Here is a 20,891-nt window from a genome sequence, read left to right as displayed (position 1 = left end):
GGGGAAGCGCTCTCCCGCAGTGTCAGTCTGGAGCTCGAGACAGCGTTGACATTTAGCTTCGTATCAAATGGCAAATAATATTGCAACTGTTTTTGAAAGTCTAAAAGTCGAAATAGAGTCCCCGTGTTGTTAGTGATATTGCTAATATTTTAGTTCACCTGTAAGGACACGGGTGGTAAAATTGATTGCAATAATGTATCCTGGGAAAGTTTGGGACAGGAGAGAAAGTGAAAAAAAGTTACACACTGAACTCCCAGAAGTCTCCATCATCTTCAAGTTACGATGTCAACAAATACTGACCTTGCAGACCTCTGGCTAAGTAAGGTGGGTGGTAATGATAAGAGATAATGAGACCAGTGTCTGTCCCCCACTATCACCTTTGAGCTTTTTTGGACTATCTAGTGTTCGATACAGAGGAATGGTAAGAGCATCTGTGTTGAGTTCACCATTGTATTGGTTCTAGTTTGTTCTTGGACTCCTATTAACCAAAACAGTACTTGTTACAACACTAATTACTACTGTCACCTTTGTTAGAGAATAAACTTTACAGGTACCTTGAAGTACAATGAACATGATAATTCGTGGTACTTTACAGAAATCAGTGTTGCCCAAACAGCAGTAATTTGAATATTATTCTCATCGATTTCACCATATCTTTATACTCCTTTTATATACTTAATATTTTTCTTTAAATCAAATTACCTTTGATACTTAATTTATTTTAAAAGAAAAATTTGTATCCTTACTATAAATAGAAAAAGAATGACCTGTCATAAATTAAAACAGTAAAAATAAGTGTAATTAATTTTTAAAAAATGTGATTCAATGCTAACATCTTACCTGTGAAAGGCTCTGAATCTCTCTTGATTGAAAACATGGATTAGCAGGCATTACAGAAGAATTTAGAAACATAGCACTAAACAAAGATTTTTCTCCTTGACTCAATTAGCGGTATTGAAATAAAATTGGAAGAATTTTCTCTGTATGATTCAGTGTTCTGGATGCCATGTCTGTCTCACCTAAAGTCATCTTGGTACCTCCATTAGTCCCACATTCTGGGAACACTGCAATATCTTACGGGGTTGATGCTACATTCCCAAACCCACGGATGTGTATTCATTAGAAAAATACTCACTGAGCATTTGTTGTGTCAGGTACTGGACTTGATATGGGAACTCGAAGAAATTAAGCAAACTGTCTGAAATCACATAATAGGTAAAATGGAAAAATCTGTATTTGAAACCAGAGCTCATCCCTCTGCAATATCTTTGACAGCACAAGTTTATTTAGTTTTCAATCTGGGAGAAAGGGAAGGTTGAGTCAATAAAGTTTCAAAGTGGAGGTATATTATCCTCTGAGCCTGGAAGGATAAAAAGTTTTACTATAGTTTAACCAAGCAGAGGGATTGTGGACAGCATAATTGTACCCACTATGTTCCCAGTACTACTCTACACAACTTTGTTTTTATCAACTTGTTTAAGCCTTACAGGGCCCTGGAATGCTGGTATTCTTGTGACTATTTTTTACAGACATCTGAGAAAAATGTGGCTTTTTAAGAAACTTCCCACAGTTACACAGTTAGTGATGAAGTGGGCTGTGACCCCAAACAGTCTAACTCCAGAATCTGCACCCTTAACCATTCCATTAAAGTCTGTTGAGCAAGGGAAAATAAGTAAAAACATATGAACTATCGAATTCATGGTCGGTAGAGGGAAATGGGCAAGACTTGGGACAGTGGCATTTTGAGGCAAGGACTTCTGAAGAACTCACATAATTAAAATCTGACATAAATCAAGAATCCTCTCCCCCATGAATAACTATATAATAGGGAGATTACATCCTTAGTATTACATCAGTTGGTTACATTGGATTGGTTACATCAATCCACAACTATTGTATTTATGTATATTGTATACATGTATTTTAAAACATGTTTAAAGGGCTTCTCAGTGTGCTAGGGCTGCAATAACAAAGTACCTCGGACTGGTTGGCTTAAACAATAGAAATGCATTTTCTCATAGTTCTGGAGTCTAGAAGTCAGAGATCAAGGTGTCAGCAGGGCTGGTTTCTCCTGAGGCCTCCTCTCTCCTTGGATAATAGGTGATTGTCTTCTCCCTGTTTCTGCATGGCCTTCCCTCTGTACCTCTTTGTGTCCTTATCTCCTCTTACAAGCACACCAGTCATTTTAGATTTGGACCAACCCTAAAAACCTCATTCTAAATTACATCTTTAAAGATCTTATCCTCAAATAGAGTCACATTCTGAGGTGTACTGGGGTTAGAACATCAACATATGAATTTGGAGGTGGGGGAGGGGCAATTTAGCCCATAATAAAGGGAATAATAAATAAAATCCTAATACGTAAATAATTCTAGCACCTCTAAATTTGCTTCAAAGTTACTGTGAAGCATTTTAACCCTAGCATACTGTTAATAATGTTTAGGATGACATCACAGCAGTCCTCACAAGCACATGCACAACTTTAAAAGTGTATTTAGGGGACCTTAACAAAGGACCTCCAATACTGTTAGGCAGCTAAAATGGTGCCACCGTGTGTCTCCAGTGAAAACTACAGCTTAGAATTCATTTTTTAAGTCAGTTTTTAAAATCTGTGATAATTTTTAGAGTTTCATGTATTTTCGAATTAGGGCTTTATAAATACTTTCATATTACAAAATCGAAGTTATTTGAGGAAAAAGGGAGAAAAGTGGCAGGAGTTATGTGTGGAAAAAACAATTTCAGTCAAGTTGGTGAAGAACTTTGAAAAAGGTCTTGCTAGTTACCATTTCACCATTTTCCTGCCCAGAAGCTATTGTACTGTATGCAAGGAAATAACACATCAGGTTTTTGTTTTCAGAAACCTATTGTAACAATGGGGTGTAAGTAGACTGAAGAGGAAAGCAAATGAAGTGATGAGAGAGAAATGGAGACAGAGAGAGGGGAGCCTCCGATTTTTATAATCTAGGTGAGACACGCTAAAGGCCTGAATGAGTCACTGGCAGAGAACAGGGATGAAAGAGTAATTGGTGGGTATTTTGGAGACAGAATTAACAGGGTTAATTTGATGTAGAAAGAGGTAGGAGTCCAGGATGACTTCACATTTTCTAGCTTTGGTATACTGGAAAATGAATTGATGTTTACTAGAATGTGACACTTAGATATTCAGTATCTAACAGGTGCTTGGGAAAAAAGTTCAGGGCTAGAATTTTGCAAACCATACATAAAAAGATGATGACAACCACTGTGGGAGTTTTTGAAGTCAGAGGGTAGTAAATAAACTAGTTGAGAAAATAACTTGACACACTAGGATACTCTTTTGTTAAATGAGAGAAACAGTTCACAGTCATGGAATAGTATGTGAGGTGCGCATTTACATTTTTTTTAGAAATTCCGGTAAGTATCCAAAAGCACAGTATTAATTCGGGGTTGCAAAAATGAAATAGATGCGGTTATGGTACTGAAAGGATTCACCATCAAGGGAAGAAAGTCATTATATGAAAGATAATTGTATTACAATATTGTAATTGCTATGATAGAAATGTGGATAGGTTGTTGCAGGAGAATGGAAGGGAGGCACCTTTCATAGTCAGGGAGCGGAGGTCTCAGAAGAGTCTTCATGTGAAAGTGAATTTATAGACACTTATAAGGACTTAGTATGTGCCACATATTCCTCTAAGAATTTTATAAATACTCTCTCAATTAATCTTCAATACAACTCTATAATCAGTATTATATCCCCTATATTAGAGATGGGGAAACTGAGGCTTTAGCAGGTTAAATAGTTTGTTTGAATCCACATACATAGTGTGTAACAAAGGGACATTCAAACACTACTCTGATAGATTTCAAAATCATCCCATCGGCCACAAAATTATGCCACCTAAGTTGGTGTTCCGATCTTAGCTAGGCTGATAATTCAAAGTGGAGCATGGCATTCCAGATCCTATGTGAGGAAAGGCATGATACGTGTAGGAAACTTCTAGCACTTCTAGGTTGCAGGAGTTTAGAATTCAGAAAGAGATGAAGCTTGAAAAGAAATCAGAAGCCAGACCATGGAAGGAGGAGTGTGGCCTTCATGTTGTAGGTGGTTACAGCCGCTGCTGGTTTGGAAAGGTTTTAGGCAAGGGGAGTAACATGGCTAGATAGTGTTTCATGTAGGTCAATCTGACAGCTGCTTGAAGGCAGGTTAGAAGTTAGGTTTGAGAGATAAATGATGATGGCTTATTAGGGCAGTGGTAGGGTAGGGATGGAGAAGAAATAAATTTGACTAAAAGGTAAAATTGGCCTGCCTTGAAAAGAGAATTGAATATGAAAAAGGCAACTTTTAGAACACCAAAGTAAAAAAAAAAAAAAAAAAAAAAAAGATTTTCCTATTTCACACTTGAAGTGTATCAACTGGCCTGTGGTCTTCATTCATCACAGATATCATCTATTGGTTTAGAAGATTAAGAATACAAGGGAAGAGGCACCATTTTGTTTTGTTTTGCCCCAGTGAGACTCTTGTGACTGCCTTTACAATTCAACTACTTCATGGTGTATTAGTCTTTATGATTTAAAAAAAAAAAGGTGGGAATGGGGCGCCTGGGTGGCTCAGTCAGTTAAGCATCCAACTCTTGATTTCAGCTCAAGTCATGGTCTCACAGCTCATGGGTTTGAGCCCCACATACCACTCCATGTTGACAGTGCAGAGCTCACTTGGGATTCTTTCTTGCTCTCTCTCTGCCCTCCCCCCCTTGCACTCTCTCTCCCAAAATAAATAAACTTATAAGAGAAAAAAAAACACCTTAAAAGCAAAGCTTCTGGTTCACAAATTCCTCCATGAAACTTATTGATTCAGGGATTTAGAAATAACTGAAATGACTTGTCTTTGGATTCCTATATTTATTGTTTGGGTATACAAAAACCTGTTTGATGACCTAGCCTAATGTCTTGACCTGCTGGAATGATATAGTACTCATGCACCAAATTATGTCACACATGAATAGCCTGGCTGCTGTGTCCTTCAGGCATGTAGCTTTCGTAACTACAAGGGAATGCTCAACAATGGCTGTACTCTTTGGAGTATCATATATCTGGGAGCACAGATCTTCACTAGTAAAACTATGAAAGGTGTCTTTTTCCAAAAGCTATATCAGTGAACATTTGTATTTTACTTAAAGAAAATACTGAATTAAACATTTTAATCGATTTTGTTATAAAAAGTTAAATTCCTAAATAAGTAATTTATTATGGATGTTAATGTGTAATTTTTATCCTCCTAAAATATGGGGAGGCATAAGGTTGGAAGTGCAAGTGTTATGCCCAGAATTCGTGATCTCCAAAGACCACCAGGGAGCCGAGTCCGATGCAAAAGCACAGAGCCTTTATTCGAGCTAGCTTGAGCTCAATCCCCTACCTGCACCAATGCAGCGGTGAGATGCCGGGGAGAGAGAGCGAGTTTCAAAAGCACAAAGGTTTTATTGGGGCCTAGGGGCTGTTGGTGAGGTAATGGCTGTGGCCTCAGCCAATTAGCTGGGGAAGGGTCTGAGTCCTGTTACGCAGGTCGCCAGGCGTGTTTTGATCAGGAAGTTTGAATGGGTGAGCAGGAGGTTACTCAAGGGGAGGAGGCGTGGTCAAGGTGAGGGACACAGAACAAGGTGGAGTCGGCCGGCGTAGGCCCATGTTTCACAAGCACCATGCTCAACATGTGGCTTGAACTCACGACCTTGAGATTAAGACTCATGTGCTCTGTGCCCCAAGATTAGAAGTGTTTAAGAGAGTATCAGAACTCAAACTGTACAGCAATAGCTAAGTGAAGGTTATTGCAGTGTTTCTCCCAGAGAATGTGCTGTCATTCTGGTCAGAACCACGTGGCCCTCAAACCTCAGCAGGGTGTTCTCCCAAAGAAAAACTAGGTGCTGACAGTAAATGAAACAATGGTGGATATTGGTGTTAATAAATGTCTCTATAGGCATTAAAGGATTACTAAACAATCCTGGAGAGTGCACGTCTAAGAGCAAGAATGCCAAGGAAAAATAGATCTTTATTCCTTAAGGGAATTAATTTTTTGTGACTTCATTTGTCTTTTAGAAAATCACTTTAGCATCTGCTTCTTACCTACTTTATTTTTTGCTTCTCTGATTTTCTTTTGTAAATTATTATTTGTACAGTGCTGATTATTTTTCCTCTTCTAATTTCTCTGACTTTTATCATTAGTTTTAGATTCATTAAACACCTCATAAATATTAATTTATTTAAAAGTGAGTTACCATAGGGAATATCATTCAGTTTTGTGCTTATTTCTCTTTGGCAGTTGTGGAATTTTTTTTTAATCTTTATTTGTTTATTTGAGAGAGAGAGGGAGGGAGAGGGAGGGGCAGAGAGAGAGGAGAGAGAGAATCTCAAGCAGGCTCCACACTATCAGCCCATGACCCAACTCAATGCTCAATCCCATGAACTGTGAGATCATGACCTGAGCCGTAATAAAGAGTCAGATGCTTGAGTGACTGAGCTGAGCCACCGAGGTGCCCCTGTTGTGGAACATTTTTTTATTTCTTTCTTGCTCTGAAGGAAAGGAATTGTCACTTCTAGAGTAACGACTATGAGGAATAATTATTTTTTTTTTACTAGTTTTATTTATTTATTTATATTTGAATTTACATCCAAATTAGTTAGCATATAGTGCAACAATGATTTCAGGAGTAGATTCCTTAGTGCCCCTTACCCATTTAGCCCATCCCCCCCTCGAACAACCCCTCCCGTAACCCTCAGTTTGTTCTCCATATTTATGTCTCTTCTGTTTTTTCCCCCTCCCTGTTTTTATATTATTTTTGTTTCCCTTCCCTTATGTTCATCTGTTTTGTCTCTTAACGGCCTCATATGAGTGAAGTCATATGATTTTTGTCTTTCTCTGACTAATTTCACTTAGCATAATACCCTCCAGTTCCATCCACATAGTTGCAAATGGCAAGATTTCATTCTTTTTAATTGCCAAGTAATACTCCATTGTATATATATATATATACCACATTTTCTTTATGCATTCATCCAGCAATGGACATTTGAGCTCTTTCCATACTTTGGCTATTGTTGATAGTTCTGCTGTAAACATGGGGGTGCATGTGTCCCTTCGAAATAGTACACATGTATCCTTTCGATAAATGCCTAGCAATGCAATTGCTGGGTCATAGGGTAGTTCTATTTTTAGTTTTTTGAGGAACCTCCATACTCTTTTCCAGAGTGGCTGCACCAGCTTGCATTCCCACTAACAATGCAAAAGAGATCCTCTTTTTCACATCCTCACCAACATCTGTTGTTGCCTGAGTTGTTAATGTGAGCCACTCTGACAGGTATAAGGTGGTAACTCACTGATGATGAGTGATGTTGAGCATTTTTTTATGTGTCGGTTGGCCATCTGGATGTCTTCTTTGGAGAAATGTCTATCCATGTCTTTTGCCCATTTCTTCACTGGATTCTTTGTTTTTTGGGTGTTGAGTTTGATAAGTTATTTATAGATTTAGGATACTAACCCTTTATCTGATATGTCATTTGCAAATATCTTCTCCCATTCTTTCGGTTGCCTTTTAGTTTTTCTGATTGTTTCCTTCACTGTGCAGAAGCTTTTTATTTTGATGAGGTCCCAGTAGTTCATTTTTGCTTTTGTTTCCCTTGCCTCTGGAGACGTGTTGAATAAGAAGTTGCTGCGGCCAAGATCGAAGAGGTTTTTGCCTGCTTTCTCCTCGAGGATGTTGATGGCTTCCTGTCTTACATTGAGGTCTTTCATCCATTTTGAGTTTTTTTTTGTGTATGGTGTAAGAAAGTGGTCCAGGTTCATTCTTCTGCATGTTCCTGTCCAGTTTTCCCAGCACCACTTGCTGAAGAGGCTGTCTTTATTCCATTGGATATTCTTTCCTGCTTGGTCAAAGATTAGTTAGCCATATGTTTGTGGGTCCATTTCTTGGTTCTCTATTCTGTTCCATTGATCTGAGTGTCTGTTCTTGTGCTGGTACCATACTGTCTTGATGATTACAGCTTTGTAGTATACCTTGAAGTCTGGGGTTGTTGTGTCCTGCTTTGGTTTTCTTTTTCAAGATTGCTTTGGCTATTTGGGGTCTTTTCTGGTTCCATACAAATTTTAGGATTATTTGTTCTGGCTCTGTGAAGAATGCTGGTGTTATTTTGATAGGGATTGCATTGAATATGTAGATTGCTTTGGGTAGTATTGACATTTTAACAATATTTGTTCTTCCTATCCAGGAGCATGGAATCTCTTTCCATTTTTTTTGTGTCTTCTTCAATTTCTTTCATAAGCTTTCTATAGTTTTCAGTGGATAGATTTTTCACGTCTTTGGTTAGATTTATTCCTAGGTATTTTATTGTTTTTTGTGTGAGGAATAAATACTTTTAAAGTTGAACTAGGAATACGAAAAAACAAGTGTCCAAAAAAAAAAAAAAAAAGCCTAGAGGCTCTACTCGAAAGAATCTCTGTGGATTGCAGAGGATTTAAGTTTGCAATAAAATGTGTGAGCATAAATTGTTGGCACATTCAGGCTGTACATCCAACAACTTTGCATTAAAGATTATAGTCTCTTATCAGAAGCTTCTGGAGTGGCCACATCAAGAATGTAGCATCTTTTTAGATGCACTTATTTGCAATATTTTAGTAGTTATGGGAGGTTTTTTTATACATCATCATATAATCCAAAAACTTCATTTTATTGATAAAAAAATGGAGATCCAGGGAAGCTAAGTAAATTGCCTGAGGTCAAATGGGGGAAGAAGCCATCTTACATTATTGTATGTACACCTCTGTGTCTGAAGGAGATGATGACTAGGGAAATCTCTGACACAAAACTCTGTGGTGGTCTTAGTGAAGGAATTTGATACTGTCCTTCCCTCTAGAAAAAGGTGAGCTGTAGGTCCTCTGGTATCATGTAGGTTTTGTTGGATGAATCTCATATCTCCCATTTCCCTTCTTCATCATAACAGATGATTTAGGGAGAAATAGCATGAGTGTCTGACATCTAGAAGACACATTATAGTAGATACTGTTTTGCCTTGCCAGATGAATTATATGACTTTCTTAGAAAAGGAGAGTTTCATAAAATTGGCATGATTTATATGAAGATGAGTTTTGTTCATTTAATTAGTTGTTTTTTGTTTTTTTTAAGGACTTACATAAAAGCAGTTTTACTGAAAAGGATCTTTTATTATCTATTGTTACAGAGCAACACACATTCATTATCTCATAGTTTCTGGGTCAAGAAACCTCACATGGCTTATTTGGGTCCCCTGTTTTCACAGCCTATGACAAGGCTGCAATGAAGGTGTTTGAACTAGGAATCTCATCTGAACTAGCATCTCATCTGAAGTTGCAGCCAGAGAAGGGTCTGTCACCAGGCTCACTCAGTGACTGTTGGCAGCATTCAAATTGGGTTGACTGAGATCCTCACTTCTTACCTGTCTATTTACTGGAGCCCTCCCAGTTACATGCCTCCTGGGCCTCTCCCACAATGCAGCTCATATCATCAAAGTGTGCAAGCCATGCAGACAATAGATAGAGTCTCCCAACAAGACAGAAGTCACAATGATTTGTAACTTAATTGTGGCCATTACCCCCCATGACCATTGTCATGTTTTACTGATTAGAACCAAGCTACTTGTCCAGATTACACTCAAGGAAAGGTATACAAAACATGAACACCAGGATGCTGGTATCAATCAGAACCATATAAGATGCTTCCTACAACAACTGTAAAGCAACCTTTCCAATAAGATCTCTCAATATCACTATTATTCTGTGAGAACTATAGTATGATATCCACAGCCTAAAATCCACAGCTTTAACAGTTGCTTGGCAGGAGATTTCCATATAAAAACACTGTCCTGCAACCCTTGGAGATCACTGGTCTTTAATGTGTTCATAATTTTGTTTTTTCTAAATATCATATGGTTGGAATTATAGAGTATATAACCTTTCCAGATTAGCTTCTTTCACCTTGTAATATATATTTAAGTTTCCTACATATCTTTTCATGACTTGATAACTCCTTTCTCTTTGTGCTGCATATTTCATTGTATGGATGTATCACAGTTTATTTATCCATTTGCCTACTGAAGAACCTGTTGGTTGCTTCCAAGTTTTGACAGTTATGAAGTTGCTATAAACATCAACGTGTAGCTTTGTTATAGACATACATTTTTCAATTCCTTTGTGGAAATGCCAAGGAGTGTGATACGTCTATTTCTTAATAGAAATGTTTGTCATTAGTATTTGCTAAGCAATTAATTTATCACTATGTGATGCTAATTACTGTGAGCTATTACTGTTTCTAAATTCATGTATATAGGAACATATATGTAAAACATATATAACACTGTAATATATGTATTTAACTAAAATGAACTCATGTAAGTTCTAAAGGCTATTACATGATTTGAGGAATATATGTAAAATGGTCAGTCCTGAAAATCAATTCTGCCAAATGAATTTGAGAGTATATTTCTTTTTTAAATGTTTATTTATCTATCTATCTATTTATTTATTTAGAGACAATGAGTGGGGGAGGGGCAGAAAGAGGAAGAGAATCTTAAGCAGCTCCACACTCAGCATGGAGCCTGACACGGGTCTTGATCCCATGACTCTGGGATCTTGACCTGAGCCAAAATCAAGAGTCAACTGCTCAACCAACTGAGCCACCCAGGTGCCATCTTCCTCACTAATTTACTATCCTAAGCCCAGACTTCTTTGTCTCATCAATTCTTCACAAATTTATTTATTTATTTTTTTTGGCTTATGTCAATTTAATTATTAGGCCAACCAAAGCATCTGGAAGGAAGAAGGGAAGAATTTTCTGCCCCTATACCAATTCCACACACCAAATCATGTTCTACTTATTTATTGCTGTATTACAAACCACTCCAAAATGTAGTGGCTTAAAATAAGAACCATTCCTTTTGCTCATCTATCTGCAGTTTGGGCAGGACTTGGCAGGGATGAGTTCTTTCTGTTTCCTGATAACTGTGGCCTCAACTGGGATGACTGGAAAAGCTGGAGACTTAAAATGCCCAACATCTCTTTTTCTTTTGGTTACAGGACCTCTCCATGTGGTGTCCTCACACAGCCTCTCCAGCATGACAGCCTCAGGATAGCTGGTCTTATTATATGGCAAGTGGTCCAAGAACGAGTGTTGCAAGAGACCCGAGCAGAAGCTGAATAGCTTCTTCTTTATTACCCAACTCTGAGAATCTGAGAACACCACTTCTACCACATTTTATTGGTTAAGCAAGTCACTAAGGCCAGCCCATATCCAAGGTGAAGAGAAATAGATCCCACTTCTTAATAAGAGGAGTGTCAAAGAATTTGCAGTTATCCTTAATGGGCCTCAAACCACAAAGTGTTCAGTTGCAGAGGTGTATCATGATTTATTTAACTAGTCCCTTAGACATTCATGCCAGTAGGAGATTTTACCTTATGTGTGTCCCTGATTACATTCTTAGGATAAATTCCTTCCATTGGATTTGATAAGTCAGGTAACATACAAGTTTTATAATGTGTTTCAATGCCTAATTACCTGCTATGGATTTTTAAATACAATGTACACTAAAATAAACTCTAAGAGAGTTCTGATTGCCTTCATATTTACTAAAACTAGATGTTTTCACTTAATTTTGTCTATGTTAATTTGATGGGTCAAAGTTAATTCTAGTTTTAGTTTAAAATTATTAATACTTTAAATTTTTGCCTGTTATTGTTTATTTCTTTGCTATTATTTTCTCTTTCGTTTTAATCTCTTTGTCCTTTTCTTCTGAATTAGAAGGTAATATCTTAAGTGTATTCTCTACAGCCCTGATTAAAATTTCTGAACTATCATTTATACTCTATCATTTCCATTGAGGATTTAAATTATTCTGTTTTACTAAATGGCTTCTTTACATGCTTCCTAAATAACCCAACTCCTTTTTGGTATCAGCTTCCTCCTCTTATGTTTTGTTCTAATTTGTTGTCTTCTCATTTAATCTGTTCTCTGACTTTGACTTTGAAGACATGTGTGATCTTGTGAGGAAAATTTAAGTTAAACACAAATCCAGTCCATTACTGTATTTAGTGGGCATTTATAAACCACAATATGTTGCTGTCCTACAAAAGGGAAGGGATGAAAACGGGCACTCCTGTCAACCCCTCTAAGCTGTGGGCTCCGACTCTTCCCTCAAGACCTCACTAACACTGCAGATGAGCCCTGGAAAAGAAGGAGGGTACAGTATAGATTTGTATACAAAATACTGGTAAAGCTTAATGTTTGTTTCTCATTGGATAAGAATAAATACAAATGGTAGTTCTTCTGTTGGATTTTTATAGTAGGCTGGATCCTCAGATTATTCAGCGAAAGTACTGTGTGACATGAAAAGCTCTATTCCCCCAATATAAATTGTCACTAAATATCTCTTATCTTTGACACTACCAATAGCCGCATAGAGTGGAGACGGTAGTTCCAAGATGCATCAACCTTGACAATCAACAACTTCCACCCCAGTGCTACTGCTGCAACTCCTCTTCATGGTATTCCCCAACACCGAGCCTCCTTCTCACTAGAAGAAGGCTTCTCTAAGTATGTATCAGCATACAAGCAGGTGGCCGGATTTTGCCACTGGCACTCAAGCAGAATCCTGGGGTCCCTGGGGCGGCTCAGTCAGTTAAGCGTCAGGCTCTTGATTTTTGGCTCACAGTTGATGAGATCTGGCACTGCATGAGGCTCTGCACTGATAGCGTGGATCCTTCTTGGAATTCTCTCCCCCTCTCCCCGCCATGTATTCTCTCCCCCCTCCCTCACTCTCTCAAAAATAAATAAATAGACATTGGGAAAAAAAAAAAAAAAGTAGAATCCTTACCATAATGGCACGGCTGCTTTTTCTTCTAATATGTATAAAGCCTACGACTCCAAGGATCTCAGGAATCTACCTCCTTCTTTTCATATGAATGACTGTTGTCCTGTGTGATGCGAAGAATGTGATAGAAGTCATTTTTCTCACTGCAGACTCATCAAGTTTATCATAGAAATTCTACCCAGATTCTGGCAGTAGGCTGATTCCAAGCATCACTTTTTGGGATTGTGGAGTATTTATCTTTTTCTAAACCCCCATGAGCATCTTGTTTAGAAATTGTGAGGCAACTTTCTAGCCTAGTGCCATTTTAAACCAAAGACCCAAAATATTTTTTAAAAAGAAACAAAATTGTATTAAAGATATCGTTTTGTCATTAAGTACACTAATTTTCCTAGCTCAAGTTTGTGAATGAAAATATAAATACTTCAAAGTACAGAGTTGTTTGTAAAAGGACACCTATATATTAAGGCAATGTTTGACTACATGTCCACTAAATTAAAAATTTAAGCTGTAGGTAATGAGTGATATCCTAGTGCCAAAAAGTGGAGCTACTGTTTTATGAAATAGAATTTCTATGTTAAGAATTACATTTAAATATATATATGTATATACACATATACACATATATATGTGTATATACATACACACATATACATATATTTATATACATATAAAATATTTGGTCAATTTTTCAAACTGCTGCAACTCCTTTTACCCACTCAGTGTGATGGAATACCTTGAAAAAATCTAATGGTACAATTGCAAAGGTAGAATTATGACAGAGCATGGGATAGATTTTGCCTTTCATTGCTGAAAGAAATATAGATAAGATATGCTTGCATCACTACTGATTGGTATCTGAGAGAGTTTAATCAAAATAATAAGTGGTGTACTGGCAAGAAAGTCCATTCTTAGTCTGTCATTAAAATCTTTATTTCTTTCTAAAAAATAAGAGGTAAAAGTTGAAGTAATCTTTCATGTGTAATCACTATTTGTATACATAAGATACCCATCACCTTCTTTTAGTGAAATGGATTTTTTTCGTGTAGATTTATGTAATAGCAAAGAAGAATTCATTAATAAATATTTATGTGGTGAATTGCTATAAATATTGGACAGAGAGTGAATATAGTTACCTGTTATTCTCCAACTTTATTTCCACCTAGAAGCATAATCATAACAGATAGTATTTACTGAGCATTTACTATTTGCTCCACATTGTGTTAATTATTCCTGTTACAAAAGCCTGTATAATTTAACTCATGTTTTATACACAGATTTATTTATACTTACACATATATACTAATGTGTGTTACATATGTGTATTCATTTTAATAACTTAGGTATATTATAAAACATGGAAAAATAAAATGAATTTGATAAGATAAAATAAATAGTCCCTAACAGGTAGGTATAAATTCTATTCATTTTTTTTTTTTTGAGGGGGGGGGGGGGCAGATAAGGGGACAGGGGACAGAGGATTTGACTCGGGCTCCTTGCTGACAGCAGTGAGCCCAGTGTGGGGCTTGAGCTCACACACTGTGAGATCATGACCTGAGCTGAGTCAAACGCTCAACTGACTGGGCCACCTAGGTGTCCCTAATTGTATTCTTATTTTTCAGATGAGAGCACTAAAGATCCATGTGGTTAGATACCTTGTGGAGGAATTTATGTAATTAGTAGGAAAGATTTCCTATAAAAATTAATTTTATTGGTCTGCTAAATGTATATAAATTGGATTTTGTTATTACATTTTAAAAAGATTTCATAATAATATGGTTACTAAGAATGTATAACTCAACTACCAGTCACATCAACTTTCATAATTTCAGATGCAAATTATCTTTTTGCTAGTGTTTAATTATTACCAAACTAAAAACCTCATGCATTCAGTAATAATTCTGCTCGATTCCATTTTTTCTCAGACAAAAGTGGAAGCTAACAAGAAATAGCCAAATTGGAACACAACAATAAATTATGACAACGTTAATGAGGGAAAACCTTGTAGTTCTATCTTCTTGCATAGAACACACTGAGCTCTTTAAAATTCATGCATTGGAACAGAATTTTATGCCCATTTTCATTTGACTATGTAATATTCAGGGCTGCAGTTTCAGACTTATAAAATAGAAGCAGCATGGTTTTTAATGGGAACATGATCAGAAACAGATCTTAGGTGGTATTAACAAAAGGAGCATGTAGAGAATACTGACCAAAATATAGTTTTTAAAAGAGTAATGGAAATAAACTAAAAAAACAAAAACAAAAACAGGAGTCTGCTGGGTGCCTCAGTCAATTAAGTGCCCGACTCTTGGTTTTGGCTCAGGTCATGATCTCATAGTTGGTGAGCCAGCTTGGGATTCTCTCTCTCTCTTTCTCTTGCTCTCTGCCCCTCCCCCACACTCCCTCGCTCCTGCACAGGTGCTCTCTCTCAAAATAAATAAACTAAAAAGAAAGTAATGGAACACAGATTGTATCATATTATTTCTACCTTAATAAGAATAGTAATTTATGGTTACAATGGAATCATTGTACACTAAATTGCAATACAGACTGCCAAAATTAAGTAATTACTTGATAAACACTGGTAACAAACAATCCATTTCTTTGTCTGCAGGGGTAGAAAATGATACGTTTTTCTCATCGTCATTCAGTGGCATCTCTGTTCTGCCAATATTTTTTGAAGGCTGCACATAAATATCATTTAGTGTTTCCAAAAAGGTACGTTTCTAACAACAGTATTTTGGACAGCCACAGACAGTCTTTTGGGAGAAACAGTTTGAGAAATGAAGGAAAACAGGGCTGGATGTGAGAATTGGTGGTCCAAGCTAGGTTCTGTCACATACTAGGTGTGTGAGTTTGCAAGAGTCATGTAGCTTTCTGAGACTCTGTTTTTATACCAAAGGATCACAGTAAGGATGTCATAATCTTATGTGATTCTTAAACTGATACATAGCATTAGAAATCCTGGGCTCTAAGTATGAAAATTTAAAAGTAGTGATTGTTATCCATCCAGCTAAGTATTTATCTTCTAATTTAACACATACATGTTTGCGTAATTGTCAGACAGGGTGAATTGTTTCAGGTAAAACTGTTGATCATCTCACAATCTCTTTAACACCTGACAGATCACCAGAAACAGAATAAGAAATTATGGATGAAAATTCTCCTTATTCCCACTGTTAATTGCAGTCAGAAACAACGAAAGAGACCCCTCCACCCTCCCTACCCCCCCTCCCATTTTGGCAAGTCACTATGCCATTAAAGGTACAATTTCAATAGTCTTTATTATGTAAACTTATTACAATCTACCAATGTGCTATTTTAAAAGGGACATCTCACTTTTTTTTTTTTTTTTTAATGTTTATTTATTTTTGGGAGAGAGAGCAGGAGCAGGGAAGGGGTAGAGAGAAAAAGAGTCACAGAATCCGAAGCAGCCTCCAGGATCTGAGCACAGATCTGTCTTCCAGATCTGTCCGCACAGAATCTGACATCAGGCTCAAACTCACAAACTGCGAGATCATGACCTGCGCCAAAGTCGGACATTCAACCGACTGAGCCATCCGGGTGCCCCATCACTTTTTCAAGTAACTACAAACAGAAGTCTAAGTGGGAGAACATGGTGGCCTAACCTACAGTGATAGTGGAGATGGAGAGAATTGGTTAGTGGAAGATACATTTTAGAGGTAGAATCTGTAGCATTCATTGAAGAATTAGATGATTTCAGAGTTAAGTGAGTAAATGGTTTGCAATTCCATTTCTTGGAATGGAGGAGAGAGTATTCAGTTGGGGAGTGTCGAGATTTTTAAAAACGAGTTTGGCTAAAATCGGTTATGGCTGTGAGATAACAAATGGTCTGGGGCTGTGAAGAAAGGTGAGTGCTGTGTATGACTTCAGGAACTGTCTATACAGAGATGGTGTATAGGGCCAACGAAATGGATAAGATCACCTTAGGAGAGAGTTTAGAGAGACAAGAGAGGAAAGGGAGGGAAGGATGGAGGGAGAGAGAATGGGAAAAGAGGAAAGGAAAGGAAAATAATTGCAAGCAGAACATAGTGCTCTTTGCATCAGGTAAGAACCTTTTTTCATATTCCATTTTTTTGATCACTCAGAACTCAGAAATAATTACTTAAGTAGTTGAATTAAAATAATTAACTGATGAAACTGTGACTATTTATAATATTGATTTAAATGTTCTCTCTGGGCGTCTGGATGTCTCAGTTGGTTAAGCATATGACTTTGGCTCAGGTCATGATCTCACAGTTCGTGAGTTCGAGCCCCATATTGGGTTCTCTGCTGTCAACACAGAGCTCATTTTGGATTCTCTGTCTCTGTCTCTCTCTCTCCCTCTCTCTCTCAAAAATAAATAAACATTAAAAAATAAATAAAAAATAAAATAAGCTTTCTCTCTCTGTATTGGAGATATGTATGTATATATACAAATACTCTATATATTAGATGATTCATTAATGGAAAAGAATTTAAATGCATATTTTATGCACATACAATGTTACATTTATAAGAGTAGCTTCACAGTATTCTGGCATATGTATTAATGGTTCATTAATGCAGTTACCAGGAGAATGAAGTCATTTGGTTTATAAATGTTTCAAATGGCTTATAGTTCACTTTGAGGCTTAGATTAATTTCATTTTTATATGCCATTTTTGGTCTATGTATTTCTGCAGTTCATTTAATCAAGCTGGTTTTTCATGAAGGAAAACTAACTTGAAAAGCACAAAATCACAAAATAAGTTTAAAATTTCAATGGACTAAAATTGAAAATGTTATCTTTGGTAAACTTGTCAGTGAATTTGTATGTCAGAAAAAAGAATACACTCTGAGTCCTTGCTGTTACAGGAGGGAACTTGCGTTCTCACACAAAGAACTTTGAAAGAAGGAATAGAAAGCAGGATGATCTAAATTTGGCTACTATATAACAATTTGGCCTTTTCCTATAACATTAATACATTAGTACGAGGAAGCTGTCAGAATTCTGATGTCAGAAATCATCTTCAACAATTGTCCCTCTCTTTCCCCTCCTTTTCAGCAGAAGTTGAACCCTAACAAATCTTTCCACATATCTTTTTAACCTGTTCAGTCCTAGCTCCATGGGACCTTATCCACTTAGAACACCTTATCATTTCCCCAGAATGAACTTACTTACATGCCTGCTTCACCCTTGACCCCTCCAATTCATCCTTCCCTCAGCTGCCAAGAATCTTCTATCAGTTTCTCCCGTGCCCACTGCTGTCCTAGTCCAAGCCACCTGTGCCTCATGCCTGTGTTACTGCCACAACATCCTCCTAAACAATTTCTGCAAAAACAGATCATATCATCCCATTGCCTAAAATCCTGCAGTGGCATTCCACTTCAAGTTTAATAGAATCTAGACTCCTTACCATGTCCTCTATGATCTGGCCTCTGCCTATGCCACTGACTTCCTTCCATCTCCTTCAACTTTTCTCTAATTCAAAATGACTACCACCTGGCTCACTTTCTAAACCACAAACTGCAAAATTCCTTGCCACCCCAGAGAATTTGCTTTAAATCCTCTTCACATAGTCTTTCAAATGGCTTCTTTCTTAACAACCAAGTCTCAATCCAAATGACCTTTTCAAGATGCCTTCACTGAATACCGAATCCCTCTCCCCTTTGCACTTTCCATCTTAATGGCATATGCTAACTTCTTGATAGAGTTCAGTTGATTCCTGAAATTATCTTGGATAATAATGTGGGCTCTGAGCTTAGCATAACAGGTTTCAAACATTGGCTCTTCCACCTGCTAGCTTCCACCCAGGAAAGGTATTTAATGTCTATTTCTTTTCCTCTAAAATGGGATAATAAACTTCATAAGCTCGTTGCAAGACCTAAATGATTTAAACCTAAAGTTCATAGAACAATGCCTTGCTAGTCATTTTTATTTATTGCAGATACAGTAGAATCTATACTAAACTATATCTCTTTAAAATACAGAGGCTAGTCTGTCCACTTCTGTATGACATCTGGAACACAGTCTGGCATTAAAGAGTAGATCCTCAATAAATGTGGGAGCTACGGTTACCTAAGTAGAGACCTAGTAAAGGGCAGCTCTGATCAGAGAAATTCAAACTCCAAATGTTTTAAAATAGTGTGGGGAAAAATTATTTAATTTACCATTCTTGCCTTTGGCTCTAGTTGAAAATTTCTAACTGCCAAATATATTTACCCTTGAACACCAGATTTCAGTTACTGAGGTCTGGATACATGTGAAGTCTCAGTCCTAAAAAGAGAAATCAGCATGAAGCAGATCGGAAACGAACTTGACCTCCAGCCATGAAGTTGATATTAGAAACAAAACCACCAGGTCCAGATAGAATTGGGGAGTATTAGCCAGGTTACCTGGGTCAGAACTAGGGAGAAGGTTCCTGGATATGACCTGCAGATATAGAGGGAACCAACTCACGTAGCTTCTCGGGATGGAAATGGGTCTGATGCTTTCCGGTGGTCAGGATTGGCTCAGAAATGGTCAGGATTGGCTCAGAACATGCCCTGCAAATAAGCACTACTGGATCACATTAGTATATCCATGATGGGCTCTGCTGGAGAAGTAAGAGAGAGGGAAGAAATCAGATTACAGGGAGCTTTCCTAAATGTTGCTTATATAAATTGGTTCAGATGTGGATAAAATTGACAACACCCCATTTTCCGATTGTTGCTAAGATTGCTAGTTAAGGTATGTAGCATGTATTGATTTTTACTGCTTATCATTAGGAAATCGTGACTAGGTTAAACGTGTTATATAGGCCATGAAGCAGGAGGATTATTACAGCCTCTTGTTTGCCTCAAATTAATGATCTTAAATCAGAGTTTGATGGCACATGTACACAGGAAAATTGAATCTACCTTTTCACTTTATCAAATTGTATGTCCCTATACCATTCACTGTGTTTGTAAACTTTAACAAGTTCTATAAGATACTGGATACTGTGTTTGGCCTTGGCAGGCTTTTTTTTTTTTTTTTTTTTTTTTTTGGCTCTACCACCTGCTCATAGTGTCAGCGTACAAATTTAGAAACATATAGAGAGCCAGAGGGTCATCATTTCACCAACTGATTTGTTACAAATTTCTCAAGTGAAACTACGTTGCCTGGAAGACCTCTTGACATAAACAATACAAAGGTATGTGTCTAATCCTTCTGAAAAACTTGGCATTTAAACAAAACACGAAGCTGAGTTACATAAGGACTCCAATACCAATAGTCATGTTACATAAAGTGTTGCATGTTAGGAAACCTTAGTGTATTCTTCTATGAAATTACTCTCTATGCTGCATAATAACTTGTTTTCATGGACTGAGAAAGTTATGCTATTAAATTTTAAGACCTTTAAATTATAAGTTGTTAAAAGATTTAATATTCTTCTAGTCTCGATTTTGGTTTACATAATTCATAGCTACTTTTATACACATTACTAATGAAAAATTTTGATATATGAAGTCAGATGTATGAATTGTTACATCTAATTTTAGAAAAGCTTTCTGTATTTCTACCAAACTGAAAACAATTTGATGTATTTGACAATTACTTCAATATTTGTGAGTAATGAAGCCCTTTAGAGCTAAGGCTGTTTATACAATTTCATTCAAAACTTATTAATAGCAGTATTCTATAAGTTATTATATTGTGTGGATTGCTCCTCATGATATTTAAATTCACTCCTTGAAATAAAATGTTTTTCAAAGAAAAATAAAGATTAAAATGTTGAGTTGAATAACCCTATCTGTCCACTGGAAAAGATTCTTCATTCTGTAGTTTTTATCCAAAGAGCCACTATTACTTTGCTATTGCTTTCTTCCCCACCTTTTTCTCCTTTCAAGTCTTTCTTCCTCCCTCTGGTATTTCTAGCCATTCGGTCTAAATCAAGATCACACACTCTACTTTGCTCCCTAAGTGAGTGGAAACTATATAGAAGGTGTGTATAGAAAGACTCCTCCCTTAGCAGAACTGAGCCTTTCTCCCTTTTGCTCAGCCAGAAGCCTAGGAGTAGCAG

General features: G+C 37.0%; 1 protein-coding gene across 2 annotated transcripts in view; it reads left to right on the top strand.

The window, feature by feature from the left end:
* The first annotated feature begins 4 nt into the window (after window positions 1-4).
* Window positions 5-20,891, top strand: part of YIPF7 (Yip1 domain family member 7) — a 46,323-nt gene continuing 25,436 nt past the window's right edge. Inside the window, exon 1 of one of the 2 annotated variants that reach the window (XM_049630447.1) lies at window positions 5-324. The gene's annotated coding sequence lies outside the window, so the exon portion shown is untranslated. Of the gene's footprint in view, window positions 325-19,931; window positions 20,022-20,891 lie in introns of those variants that run through there. The other variant, XM_049630446.1, reaches the window with a different exon arrangement.

This window comes from Panthera uncia, chromosome B1, assembly GCF_023721935.1.
Source record: "Panthera uncia isolate 11264 chromosome B1, Puncia_PCG_1.0, whole genome shotgun sequence".
Classification (NCBI taxonomy): Eukaryota; Metazoa; Chordata; class Mammalia; order Carnivora; family Felidae; genus Panthera; species Panthera uncia.
The sequence above is the reverse complement of the archived record's forward strand: the minus strand, read 5'-3'. Positions and strand labels throughout refer to the sequence as shown.